Consider the following 14,799-nt stretch of genomic DNA (forward strand, 5'->3'; position numbering starts at 1 on the left):
TCGAATGTTGCGTGAGTCGCCGCTTGGTGTTATTTCGTCCTTTCTGCAGTGCGTTCCTCACGGAAGCAGTACGCCATAACTGTAAGCCTTTGGTACGATAATGCTGCGAGAAAGGCTCTTTTATGGGTATATGAAAGCTTTCCTCGAAACGATTTATTTAGCTTCGGGAATTTAAGCGTTTCTTTAAATATATATAAGTTGAGCCTCCTTTATGAATAAAGAGGAAACAAAACATGTGAAAAAATTGAACGTTGAAACTCTCCGCATGTTAAAAAAACTAGACTACCACGTCTCGCAGGCGAGTGGGCACGAAGGGAAAAATTAAAAAGGCTTAAAAAGAGTCGGTAGCATTTTTTGGAAAATCAGAAGAATATTATTTTTCTAAATAAAAAAATGGTTTCGTCAAAGCGTAAAGCGAATGTTTATGGCTGTGTAGGTATCCTCAAATTAATCAGGCTACTGATAATAAAAATCAACAAAAGTTTAAACCCTCTATTAGTTCAACGGGCTGACTTGCGGTGATGTCGAAGGTATGGTTCCCAGCAGCCTTAGTCTTAGCAGCCTTAGCAGCCCAGCAGTAAGCTTCTCACATGAGATTAATTCTCAAATTGCTTGTAGGGGTATCCTTGGTTCATTTTAATTTTCCCGACATATGTTTACATGCATTGCAAGTGTGCTAGTCTGTGCGCATAAATTCATTCACATTTCTGCCTGCAATGCTATTTTTTCTTGTTGACGTTCATATTCCGGCGAGTAATGTTTCCTGAGCCTTCCACGTTTCTGATCACATAGAAACGACGTGCTATGTGACCCTCGGGAATTTTGGAATTTTTTGGCCGAAACAATGTTAACGCTAACGTGCCATATGAAGGACTCGGAACTGCCGTATCATTGATTCGTGAAGCTATTACAACAAAATTTATAAAATACAAAAGAACAACTATTTAAATATGAGCGATGAGTATAATTTGAAGTCAGACTCTCATTTTTTAATCGATTTTACAAATTATAACTTTTAGGAACCTCGCAAGTTTTTTTTTTTTTTATACACGCAGTACCTCGCTAACCCTTCCAGCGTTCACACTGCACTGCGTGGAAGCTATTGCAACATTTAGACCAAACAATATCTGTGCCTTAATGCTGACTAAAAAAATGAAGGAAGCTCCCAATAACACGTAAGACTTGAAGGTTGCGAAGCTGTAGCGACACTCACGACCATCACGACGGGTCAAGGTCACGTTTGTAGCCGGTTTGCTTCTTCTTCGCTGCAGCATCGCAATTTACTCCATCATTGTTGGTATAATCGTGAGCTTCCTTCATGTTCTTGGACGTGATAATCACTGCACGTCACCTTGGAGGGGCGTACGCTATGATGTGTGTCTCGTTCCTAGCAAGTGCTGCCTCGATTACGGCGAACGCTGGAGATTTTTTTTAAACCAATCTCAGCCAATCTCCCTAAGTGGGCATGCTAGGCTGGACAAACTTGCGCCGAAGGCGCTGGGCGGTTGTTGCGAGGCACGCGCACACGAGCGCTCGGCATTTTCTTGGTTTTTTAAACTGCCGAACGGTCGCCGCAATCTCGGCCAATCTCCCTAAGTGGGTATGCTTGGCTTGGCAAACGTGCGGCGGAGACGCTGGGCGGTCGCCGCGAGGCAAGCGTGCACGTGCGCGTGCTCACGTGGGCGCGCTCGGCAGAATTTTAACTGCGGACACGAAAAGTAACAATTTGCTAAACAGCTTCGCCGTTCATATATTAACACCTGTGACGCTTTGGAAGCATGGAGCAGCTAGCGGAGGTGAATCGAATGACACCGGCCTCCACCGAACGCTTTTCTATTTCATACATTGAGCGCACACGGAACCAGTGTGCCGAAAAGGTTACCAGTCGTTACTCATGTACCAGTTCTTACAAGTTGTGGCTCACAAGAACTGCGGACGCAATTTCGACGACCAAGTAGCGTAGTTGAAACACCAGGACCGCTCATGCTGCCCTGCCGAATGTCGATCAATTCCGTCCTCTTCGCTGCGCTTACAGATAAATAATTCCCCGATCAGGGACCAGGGCGCCCGCAGCGTGAAGAGACCACAGGGTTCATTATTTGAGCAGACTGCCCCGAGGCTCATGTCAGCCTTAGGTGGAAGGGGCCCAACTCCGATGAAGGCGTCACTGCTAGTAGAAAGCCGACCCGAACAACGCAAGCTGGTTGCGGGCGGTTACGGCTCAGCGGGCTCACATTGGCTGTGGCCTCAAGACGATCGCAATGATGGCACGACTGCATCTGGCTTGCCAGTCGCACGGCGTGAGCCTCCTCCGACCAGCGAACGACGCCAAAACAGGTCCTAACGATCAATCGTAACGATCAGTCGCATGCGAATCGCGTGCACCAGTCGTACATGTGTCCAGCGCTTAAAGGTGCCTCTCCCGTCACTTAACACGAGCGGTACGACACGCATCGAGTAAACTGCATTCGCCATTTAAACACGTCGAGCCTTAATGACTGCAGCATAATTTCGGCAGTTCATTCACAAATTTGTAAAGAGTGAGGAGAGAGAACGTGATTTCTCGTATTTCTGCTAGCTCGTCCATCGTACCTCTTTAATAAATATCCCGACACAGACCGTTCGTCATTTATATTGCGTATAAGATCTCGCAGCCCACCAGTCATGCACATTTTCAGGATTCTTGAGTGATGCAAAAGTTGGGAGTAATCAGCGCGTTGAGTCAACAACATGGATATCGCTCTAGAAAACGGGTAGTGTGCATTGAGTTAAAGCAAAGCTTTTTTAACACGAAAGTGTTTTATTCCGGGGTACACAGACATTTGAGTGACGTCATAGCCGCTACGGAAATGACGCCAGTACAACGAAGCAAGTGGCCTGTAGAGGGTGCACCCCTGCACACAGGGTCTTTATGCGGGGAAGCAACCTTTAGAACCAAAGAGTACGTTATACTTAGGGTTGTTCGTTTTCGGGTTTTATAATTTAACACGAAAGTGTTTTATGCCGGCATGCGCCAAGATTTCACTGACGTCATGTCCGTCACGGAAATGACGCCAGTACACCTTTGCCGAAGCGACCCGGCAGTAGGACGTCGCTCGCCAAGCACGCCCACAAGATCGCCGCCGACCCGCAAATCATGCTCAGCTGCAGATTTCGCTGCACATCTCACTCTCTTGTTTTACTGATTCCAATGACACAGGAATCAACCACAGTTTTTTTTACCATGTGCTTTGAAATGTTATGTTTTTATGTCTCCCCCGCAAATCACAATCTGGAGTTCAGTAATATCCGTGCTGTTTTGATGGGCCAGCAAATGCAATTTAAGGTGACCTCTCCTGTTTGCACCTTACTGTATACCCGCAGTTCTTCAACTCGTTTTGAGACTAACTGTTCCACGCACTTACATTTACTGCGTCCTCGTCCCAAAACTTACTGTTCCATAGAACAAGGATTGCGATAAACGAAGCCTAACTTTTATATCTTATTCCCACTTTTTTTCCTTTATTTCGTTCTATCTCCACCTCCTACCAGTTTCTCTCCGTGAGCAAGGTTCTTCTTGGGCGCCACGAAATGCCTGAAAGCTTGTTTACACAGTTTTCTTCCCGATCATTTATCATTCAGTCTGCTCCTACGAATATAGCTTTGTTTTGTTACTGCATGTTGTGGTACACGTTTTACCTTCTCTCTCTCTCTCTCTCTCTCTCTCTCTCTCTCTCTCTCTCTCTCTCTCTCTCTCTCTCTCTCTCTCTCTCTCTCTCTCTCTCTCTCTCTCTCTCTCTCTCTCTCTCTCTCTCTCTCTCTCTCCTTCCTCTCCTTCATCATGTGAGGCGGCTCTCCTGGTCTTCCGAGCTCGTTTCTTCGACAGAAAGTGTACTGCGCACGCGATCACATTGTGAGGACACCGGCCTCGCTTCTTGTCTCGCTCCCCCTTCCTCTCCCATCCCCCCCCTCCCCTTCCCCCTTATCGCCCTAGGCAGGCGCAGTGTCAGCGCTGTCCTTCCATTACGCTCCTTCAAAATTGTTTCGCCTCTTTTCTTCCGGCCACCTCGCCTTTCCCGGGGCGTTACGTAATGCACGTCTCCGCCGGCGGCGGCGAACCGGGCTTAAGGGAGGAAGCCAAGGGGAAATTCTTCAGGCCCATTTTAGAGTCTTTAGGGAAGATTTCGGATGGAGCGTTCGCTCGCGGGGATAAGGGGACACGCTATACCTTTCCGCCGGTTTCCTTTCTCCTCCTCCCGCCCCCGCTTAGCGTTCTTCCTGTCCTATGCCAACCCATCAGCGTAGAGTGGGCACGCAGCGCCATAGAGACGGAGAACAAAGGATCCGATATAATGCGAACGCTGTCGGAAACCATACTCGGTTTTTTCTTCGTTTCCCTTTGAGATAACCGACCATCCTCGAAGATTACCGCGTCAGTCGATTGCGCTTGCTTTGTTTTCGCTTCTCTATCCGTTTGTACATTTCTTTTGATGTGGCGAGAATTGCAGGAAGTAGTAGAGCTGTTCCGGTTTCTCAAATGGAGCATAGTAAAATGCTGTTTTAAAAGATGAAATTAAAATGTGAACGAAATCTTGCCAGAGTTAAAGTACAGTGGTGTTCTTTTAGAAGGTTTGACTACATGATATTTTATTTGATTTGTTTGTAGATATTTCGAAAAGTGAAGTTCCTTAATCTGATACGCGTTCTTAGAAACGTTTACTGGAGAGGAGCCAGCCGGGAGAGAATGGTGCGCGCCGCACGACTTGGTTCTCGTTGGCGTGCATGCGTGGGTTGTGCCTTTGCATTGCCGCGGCTGGGAATAAAACCTCCTGGATTCCATCTTCGGTGCTCATTTGCGCAGAAAGTTTTCATGCTGCTGTGTTCAACTTTCGTCGTCGTGGCAGAAACCACCGTCACGGCCGTAAGTACAGCCCGCACGCTTTGGGCTTCTGTTACACCAGGGTTTAATTATAGTCACACAACGATTACCATGATCACAAGCCTTGATTAGGGGTTTATCATGGCACGACGCCCCTGCATCAAATTTAAGAAGCAGTAAAATTATTGCGTTCTATTTTGCGATCTCACACGCCACGTAGACATCGTATGGGGTGTGAGACGTGAACAAACTACTGTACGTATATACGTTTCCGTAGTATATGTGTGAGTGGTGTTCTGTTAACACGCACAAGTGGGTGAGCACACCTGATTTTTTCGTGTTTCTCCTTTCCCGATAACTATCAGCCGTATCTAAATTTAAACGGCATGAAGAAGGCGGCAAAAATGATCAGGCAGTTTCAAGAAAGACGCGGATTTAAACTGCTTTGTTATTTGTAAACAACCGTACCATTATTAGGAAAAGTAAGCAGCAGAGAATGTAAAGAAATGGCGGGCCATCGTAACCACGCTTTTTATTGTGCTGCATCGAAAGTAACGCTCTCTCATTTCGGAAAGGTCGAACTACGCCACGTAGATAACGTGCAATCCCGAAATATGATTTCTTAAGAAAAGTTCGAAGGTAACCTTTAGAAATAAAAACAAGAAGTCTAAGGGAAATATCGTAAAACTGACCATCTAAAATGTATGGCAAGCGGGTTGAAGCGCCTGAAGCGGAAAGCAGAGGAGGTAAGCTTGGGGTCTCGCGCAGCCTTTCTTTCTCGTTTCACTTCCCCTTATCAGCAAACGTTACCTCCCTCCTTCCTTGAACCTTCTCGGTACTTCCTATACCGCAATACGGCCACCGTTGTCTTTTTTATTAGATTTCTTGGCGTTCCTGGATGTTTCAATACGGTGCACTGATTTGACCCACTTCTCGTATCGAGCGACGTCTAGGCAGAAGAAAGTATCGCGCTCAAAATGCAAACTCTAAAGAACGGCAGCCAAAAAAACTGATGAAATAACCGTCGTCGCGCCATGGCAAGTGCTGAAAGTTGTCCGACGATGAAGGGAAGTATATATTCCGCCGTTTGCTTTTTTTTTTTCGGCTCTCCCTTTTTTTCGGTCGAGCTTAGCTAACTCGTGAAGCGTGCTACGCACTGCACCGCTCTGGCTGGGCGTTAATGGATGCGGTTCACCGGAACCGCCGGCTGCCTCGATCTACGACGCTGAGAGCGCTACTGAAAATTCAGCGCCGCTGCCGCGTCGCACTTCACCAGTGCTCCTGCTCCACGGTCGCTCAGGCCATATAGGCTCATCTAGTCTTGGCTCGGCTCCGTTTTTCCGAGCAACACGAATGCAACGTGAGGAGGACAGCATTCGTTGGCACGGTGGTGTACCGGGAGCCCCTAAGTTTTGCCAGTTGTGCCGCAAAGGACGCGGGTTTCTTCTTGGATCACACATATTTCGCATGCAGGGCATGTTCTCAACAACGGAGCAAGGAGTTCCGGTGACCGACTGCGAGCGCTTGAGAAACATTATCTACTGAAATCATCAAAACTGTTGCAGCTCTTATACAGAAAGTACTGGGGATGCCAGGTTTAGAAGCAGCGGAAGGCCACTAACTCTACGCAGGAATGAAAGCAGAAAATTATGATGGGGAGAATGGACTACGGCATCGCGAAAAGGGAACAATTGAAGGAACGTAGGGGAGGCTTTCGTCCTGCTGTGTACAAGAACAGGCTGCTGCTGCTGCTGCTGCTGGTTATTATGGCGATGATGATGATTATGATGATGATGATGATGATGATGATGATGATGGTACTAGTGCTCGCCAGGTCACCGGAAGCAGGAAATAACTACCCGCAGCCCATTTTTTTAAGAAATTGCAAACAGAGTTAAGGCTCGTTCACTTCCTGCACGGGCGCCTGCCGCTCAATGCATGCAGAGCGCTCTGGTGAGAGGCTGGCGCGCTCTCGCAGTTTGTGTGTTTAGCGGGCACACTCCCTGAAACCGCTTTATCGCGCGGCTGCCTGCTGCATTAGTTACGTGACGGGGGATAACGCATTTTTATCACCCAATCGGGCAGCGAAAGGCAAACGTTTTATTGCGTTCACTGGGTTTAGCGCTTGGTAAAAAGCCCCTCATCGGCACAAGTATTCTCGGGAGTATCTAACCTAGCTACCGCAGCAGACAACAGCGCAATCAACCGCTGTCAGGGAGTGGATCCGCCAAATGTGCGAACTACGAAAGTTCATCATCCCATTGCTAGACCGCGCTGCAGTACTAAGCGGCATGCGCTCCCGTGTTTACTGTCATAAAACTTTCGACTGTGCCTTCCCTATGGCTGTACCCGCCGCGGTGGCTCAGTGGCTAAGGCGTTGCGCTGCTGAGCACGAAGTCTCGGGTTCGACTTCCGGCCGCGGCGGCCGCTTTTCTGATGTAGGCGAAAACCAAAAACGTCCGTGTGCACGAGATTTCGGCGCACGTCAAAAATCCCCAGGTGGTCAAAATTAATCCGGAGCCCTCCACTACGGCGCACCTCATTGCCTGCTTTGCTTCGGCGCGTTACACCCTACAATCAATCAACCAATTCCCAATGGCTGCATGAGATTTGCAAGCCCATCACGCAACATTGAATCTCATTTTCCATGTATACGAATGGCTATTTCGTACCGTAAAAATGCAGATAACGTACCGCATGATTGTTAGTGTGTAAGTGAAATGCAGATAATCAACTCTCAACTGACTGCTTGCGTGCCTCACGAAACACGTAATTCAACTACGAGCTCTGACGATGTTATGGTGTAGTTTCTGCATGTCCCTCAGCTTTACGCAGTGGTTGCAACATTTCTGTCTTTCTTACTTCTATTTTACACCGAGGCTGTGTATGGCTAGGATTTCGTGTTTTTTTTTTCTGGTCCGTGAACAACAAAAACAACAAAAAAACACGCCATCTCCACTAACGCGAAACCTGGGGCGAAACGAAGCATGCCGCGTATGATTCGTTTTCGATGATGGAGTTTCTATATAAGATATGGTTTTGAAGTTATCATGAAGTGTATAATGCTGCCTCGATGCTGAGCGCTCGGCGTGTTAGGCCTTGCGCATTGGCGCCTCGGTGTTTTTGCCCACGGAGATGAAGCCGTCGGGGTATAGGTATACAGCTTTGCTGTAAAAGTTTCGCGCCTTTGAATCACGAAGTGTTCTAGAGCGAGGCGTTCGAAAACGAGTGTCCCGGTGTGTTCTTTTAGTGCGCGTCTTTGCCCATGGAGATGAAATGTTCTAGCGCGAGGCGTTGGAAAACGAGTGTCGTGGTGTTTTAGTACCGTGACTACATGAGACGCCGACAGCCCGAGCCCCTAAGGTGCGCCGCCCCTAAAACACACCCGCACTCTCTTCGAAGAACAAGGCGCTATTTGACAGCCGTGCCCCAACCACCTGACTCTGCGGGACTGTAGAGAGCTTCAAGAGGTCCGGATAGTGTTTCAAGCGGTCTGTCGTTTCATTGATGACCGCGCAATTATAGTACACACTGGAATGTCCGTTTGTCTCGCGGAGGGAGCTCGGGACTTCGGTTATAGCGCTGCACACGCACAAGACACAATGAGAAAGCATTTCTCCCATTGGTGCTACTAAACTAACATTATGTAATTGTCTGACTTCAGGAAGAACTTGGGCTAGGGTTACCCACATTAATATTGTGCGCGTGCAAAAACGCATTGCGGTAAAGCCAACATTATCATGAACTCTCAACAGGAAACGGCCGCATGGCCGCAATTGTTGTTTTATGAAAAATTTCCCAGAAAAAAAAAATACGATAATTGGCCGCTAAAATGGCGGCATCTTTACAGCGAAAGTAATTTAGTTTTCATAGTTCAATAGTCCAGTAAAAATTTGCTAATGTTGTGGAATTGCCATCTGCTGTCACGGCACGGAAGCGGACAGCCCCGTGTTTATATGCTTGGATAAAATTCTAGCCCTTACAAGTTTCATAAAGTAGTCAGAGAGCCCCAGACACTACCATCCCCAAGTGATCAAAGAAATAAATACGTGCACGTAGTCTAACCATGTGTGAGATCTGTATTTTATCCAGCTTCGCATGTCATTGACTTTGCCACAGTGAAATGTCTCGTTTTTATTTTTCGGAGTTCTGGGTACCTATACAATATTTTTTGTTATAACTCTGCGCAGGAATGCCCTCTCAGCGTCTCCTGACTTAAAAGTTTCTTAGCGCGTTTAATCTGATTCATTGCATACAAATATTTTTTTTTCGGAAAAGGTCGAGAAAAAGTTCCGCCAGTCGCTCCAGTTTGAGCAAGCGTGCATCAAATTGATAAGTCTTCCGAAAATAGTTGCGGCATTTCCTAAGGAAAGAGATAACAAACTGTCTTGTGGTGGGTCGTGACTGCGGGACGTACCGGGTGATGTCTCATTCGGCGCGGCCAAATTTAGACCGCGCAAGAATCGCTGTCGGCAGCAGTTCTGTCCGCGTGCTCTCCAGTCACGAATGCCGTAAGAGAAAGAGCGGATAAAAACTGGGAAACCGTATTACGCTCGGCATTTCCTTCCTCCACGTTCTCACGCATCGTTTAGTTTGTTTTCTTGGCTCCTTTTTTTTCTACCGAGCCAAGATATTTAGAACACGGCTGAAAGAAAAGAAAGAAAAGGGAACGCGACAGTCTTGATAAAATCTCGTTCAATTCCGGGCTATTTTCAAAGGAAAGTCACCTCAAGACGCCGTTGTTGCGCTGTGCATAAAGTGTTCATTTGCCTTTGGTCACATTTGTCATGAGTATACATATATTATATTTCACATGCGCCGTTGTCGACCGCTTGTTTCAAGTTTGAAAAGGCTGGCCCTCCAGCAGAAACGTGGTAATAAATGTCGTTCTTATGGACTGCCCTGTAATATAAACATATTCAATCAAGATGGAGTTGTGCAATAGGCCGATGAACCTTGTTGGTGAAAAATATATCTCTCTCTGCTTGCGGTTAGCAGATTTATTCTAGAATAATCGAGCATTTTCGGTGGTAGAGAGAATAATCTAGCTGGAATGGATGGGTTGAGACCGAGCTGCTTATTTGCTAGCGGCTATTAGTACAGAGGTATTGGAAACCTGAGCTGCTATTGCTATTCTTATCCGACGCAATGCTTCATGCTAGACCATCTTGCAAAATGATGTGAAATAAAGTTCTATTCTATTCAAGTCTGGTCTATTCTATTTTAGTACAGATATGTTTACTTCGTAAACTTAAATTGGTAGAAATACATGAGCGACGCCAGATTTTACTTCGAAATTTTGGGCATAACGTGCATCTACCCAAATTGTCAATCCCGCCACAGCGTTGAGCCGTACCCCCGCTTCTCTGGACAACTTTTGCGGCTTTGGCCGGTGGAATTTGTTCAGCGTTCAGCGCATCCTTTGAGACCCAGTAGGACTGACTTACGACGCACGACTTTCCGTTGAACACACACGAATAGCCTCAACATGCGTAAAAATGAGAAAATGGCTCACATATACAGCCTGTTTTTCTTTTTTTTTCAAACTTGTATCATAACAACTGCAATGGTCTTGAATAGTACATTAATGCTGTTCCGAGGACAATTTCACACATTCACCCAGTCTAGGAGACGCAGTTTAAGATTTGCTTGGCTTGGAGGTATCGGGCTCTCCAGATGTCTTTTTCCTGAAAACGTGATTATTGCGGTCGTCTGGCTGTTCAACTCATAAAGTTTATACCAGAAATATTAACTATATTTGAAACTGTTCTTCTCTATAGCCCGATAAAGCATTTATAACACAAAACTTTATTTGGATGGGAAGTTTGAGATGTAACTGTCTACGGGTCATGAAAAACAAAACCTATGAAATGAGGGTTGTTGAGCGAAAACAGAGTGTTCACAGCTAACTTTGCCAAAGGTAACACAGTAATCCCTCGTTATAACGAAGTCCTTGTGCAGAGAACTTACTTCGCTATAAGCTACACTTCCTTAAAAGCGGGTGTGACGTGCTTTTTTTACACTTCAGTCGGGACCATGAAACACTTCAAATGGAGTGAGATTTCGAATAAAGCGTTTTCGTTTTAACGAGGGGTTCCTGTAATTAAATAGGTAAACCTAAGCTGAAGTTCGTGCTATCTGGGCCCATCTGGTCGCCCCAGGAATGGAAAGCAACGCTACCAGAAATGTTCGCGCTAGGCCGAAAATTAACGCCGAGCAGCGCGCGTTTATCTCGAAGCTGCAGACCCCGCTCGCCGTTGGTGCATGTTGAAGAGCCTGTCAGCCTCTTGGAGCGTGCGGAAAACAGAGTACGTGCGAACACGCGTGTTTGCAGCGACGACGACGACGTCGGTCCGGTGGCGTGCCGCGTTTCCGCGATGCGCCCTCTGCCACTTCGACTCGACGCGCGCGGGCTTTCGCCGTCGCCGGCGGCACGCGAAGTCGACGAGAATTAATGGGGAACGGTACGCGCCGCCCGAACAGCGGGCGTATGTCGCTGCCGACGCCGGCACGACATCACGGGCGAGCGAACCTCGGCACGCAGGCGAGGATTAAAACTGAGGCCAGGATGAGAGAATATTCCGTGCGCTCACCGCTCAAACTCGAACCAGTCGTCGGGTTGCCCTGACGGCTGTGCTGCTTTCGTTCGTTTCGACTCCAGTCACTCTGTTGTACGTTTTGAGGTACGTGGAGATGCAAGGTGAAGTCTGGCTACATTAGGCAGGCTGCGGATAGTTATCGCTAGAGCTGAATAATGCGTCTAAGGGCGGGGTACAAAACTGGATGTTGAGTTTCTGGTTGTTGTGACTGCCTACATGTACAAAATCTCCGGGCGGTGAGGAATCAGCTGCCAAGAGTTAAAGGGCTTCGAAGGAGGCCGCAGAGTGGCATAAACGGCCTCACAACGTCCTTATTAAGTGATCGGCTCTAAGAAGTCGATCCCATTAAAGAAACTACAATTTACTGATATTGAACCCACGCAGGTCTCCGCTAACTCGCATAAATGCAGCCGCCTGTAGATGAATGTGCTTCTTCTATCAGTGTGAAAGCCACAGTTTGTTTCACTGTGCTCTCCAAAACCAAGCGACTGTTATACGCACTTTCGTTATTGGTGCCCGATACACATAGAAAACTCAATGTTTCTTAAAATTGCGCTTAATATTTAAGGGTAAGTTGTCAAATTACCTTTTTCAAAATTCCTGTTTTATTGAAATCGCTCTTGCTCATTATGCGTAGGTTTGTCGTAAACTTTTGATGTTAGCTGCTTAGTCGCACACTGCAGAGTGACGAAAACCAGTCTGCTGTAATTTACGCGCAGGCCTGATGCAAACTAAATTAAAAATCTAAGCTCGCTGTGATCGCATGAATAATTTCAAGGTTTATTTATCGTATAGGGAGAACTGTCAAAGCAAACTTGCTTTACTTCCTCGCTGTAAGAGGATATCCTTAAGAGAAAAAGAAAATCACGGCAGTGCCTCCTTCAAAGCAGATGAGCTAGACTGAAACATTTTCCGGGATAGCTCGCATGAGCTGTAAGAAACAAAGCTGAACTCCTCAGCCGCGAAGATAAGGCTGCATCTAGGTGCACGCAAATGCGATCACTCACCCGTGGTCTTAGGTCTCATCCATCGTCGCTCCTGGAGCAAGGAGGATCACATCCACGCCAGGGAACGCGGGACCACAACCAAATTGTTTCCTCTTTCAGTGTCACTGCCTCTTCTCTTCCAGGTGTTCCTCGAGACTCCGGGAATCGAGAGTTTCTTTACAAAGCACACTTCCGACTTTCGGCACCGTTCCTGTGACAACTTCTCAAGTTCCCCCGGGATCTCTTGCCTCAGGACCTCAGAAACCAAGGTATTTTTTGTGTAGGGTTCGAGTCCGTCGATAAAGCGGGAAACAGCGAACCGCTACAAACAACTACGAGGGAAGCTCTACCGCTCCAATCTCGGAAGTACTCTTTCCGAAGACTGCGCAGCAAAGTTATTTCAAACTACTTTGGTGGCTTCGAAGCTCGTTCCTCACGGCAGGAAAAAGCGACTCTTTCGTCCAAGAAACGTGGATTGCGATGCACTGATGCTTTGCAGCGGCCGAACGTGCGGGTGCGGGGCGAGGGAGGCGTACCCTCCTCACGTGTCAAAGTCGGCTGGCGGCGAACCGGGGGAGCGCGCCGGAGGCGAGAGAGCGCGTCATGCCCGACGTCAGGCGCGGGGCCGAGTGAGCGGGCGCGACTGGTGTGACGCCGCGCGCGCAAACTCCCGAAGCCGGCACCAGCGGCACCGTCGGGCCGAGCGCCTTTCGCCCGCGATCGCCGCCGCACGCCGTCACGGTGGCGCTCGCTTCGCCGCGGGGAAGAGTCCACTGGGCCGACCCGAGGTTCGGTAGGACCGCGGGGGAAGGGAGCCCAAGGTGCGCTGCGCTCGCGGATACGGCGGCGAAGAAGGAGCTGCCGCGAGAGGAGGCATGGATTTTCAAAGGAGGAAGCTCCGAGCACTGAGACGAGAGGGAGGGCGCACTTCTGGTTTGCGTTTGTGTGCTTGCGTGGGGACGGCGTTAAGAAGCGAGACCGAGTCGAGAGGCTTGATCTTTTCGCAGTGCGACGTACTCCGGGAAAGCAGAGATGGATGGATGCACGAGCGGAGCGCTGGTAGTGGTACTGTGTAGGCTTAGTTAAATTGTATATTCCTCTCGAGGGAATTACGGGGTGTTTCTAATGCTGCGATTTGTTTAGGAACGCTGAAAAGAAGATAGTATTGTGAGAAGCTAAGCCTGTTGGTTCATGGTGGCTAAAACATACAAAACCAGTAAAAAAAGACCCTGCACGCAGAAAAAGAACACAAGGAGAGTGGCCGTCTTTGTGTTCTTTTTTGTGTAAGGAGTCTTTTTTCGCTGGTTCTGTATATTTTAGCCAAAGGAGATACGTTTCTATAACGGTCTTTGTAATACCGTCCTTCTCTTACAAAGCTTCCTAAAGATTGATGCACGAGTGACCCTTTTCCGAGCTAGTGGCCGGTACAGTCAAGAAAGACTCTCTGCTAGATTTATTATCGGTACACCGGTACACTTGATTATCATGGCGAACCTTCTCGTAACAATCCGGAGGAGACGTTAACCCGTGACATATTGTCAAGTTAATTTGCTCTCGAGCCTAAATTCAACCGTAAAGATCTTATGCCCGTCTATTGTTACTGGTTTTCTTGCATAACTTACGTGCTGTGAAAAAAGCCACCCTTCTTGAATGTGGTATGCGGAAAGGCCAGAGCATTGCAAAGGCGGTGAGACCCCCTTATTCCCCCGTTGTTGTAGTTAGGCGAAACCCCACGGGGGTCGCATATTTACAGTTGAAACATACCGCTCTGAAAAATGAATGAATGAGTGAGTGGATTAATTAATTAATTAAACAAAAAGACGAAATGCTCGTGTCTGCCGAACAAGTATTAATGGAACTAGATGACAGGAACAAGAATTATACCAGGCGGCTACCGAATTCAATTCAATGTGTGAACCAACGAAAACCACATTAAATTAGCTAAGGACGCTCCACATTTTTGTTTGTGAAAAACTACAGAGAGGTGCATGTTGCCCTGTGGGTTTGGTTTGCGTTAGTCAAGCCCTAATACAGGAAAACATAGTGTGTCTCTTCTTGCTTGGTACATCTCCCAGAAGTCCAGTGATAGGTATAAGTATTCCGGCCAGCTTGTAGGTTCAGAAGGGCATAGGCGCAAGACACTGTCTCTGTCTTGATGCCGTAGTCAGTCCCTGCTTTCTAGAGCAGCACTTGAGGGCTCCACGGTTTTCCAGAAACATAGGGTGGCCAGGTATAGGCGTGTTTTCTTCTGGGTGTTCGTCAAGCACTACTTAAGCGCATTGTTCACAGTATGGAATCTTTGTTCAGGAGAATTCTTCGAAACGTACACATAAAACCACACATATAGCCTTGTAAA

The 14,799-nt window shown here is 47.6% G+C and overlaps 1 protein-coding gene across 1 annotated transcript in view; it reads right to left on the reverse strand.

Moving 5' to 3' along the window:
• LOC144170672 (uncharacterized) overlaps positions 1-13,176 on the reverse strand; it is a 142,123-nt gene extending 128,947 nt beyond the window's left edge. The window contains exon 1 of the mRNA XM_077700607.1: positions 12,465-13,176. The gene's annotated coding sequence lies outside the window, so the exon portion shown is untranslated. The remainder of the gene's footprint in view (positions 1-12,464) is intronic.
• Between the last annotated feature and the right edge of the window lie 1,623 nt (positions 13,177-14,799).

This window comes from Haemaphysalis longicornis, unplaced genomic scaffold (genome assembly GCF_048455015.1).
Source record: "Haemaphysalis longicornis isolate Haplotype H1 unplaced genomic scaffold, Haemaphysalis longicornis Haplotype H1 scaffold_2, whole genome shotgun sequence".
NCBI lineage: Eukaryota > Metazoa > Arthropoda > Arachnida > Ixodida > Ixodidae > Haemaphysalis > Haemaphysalis longicornis.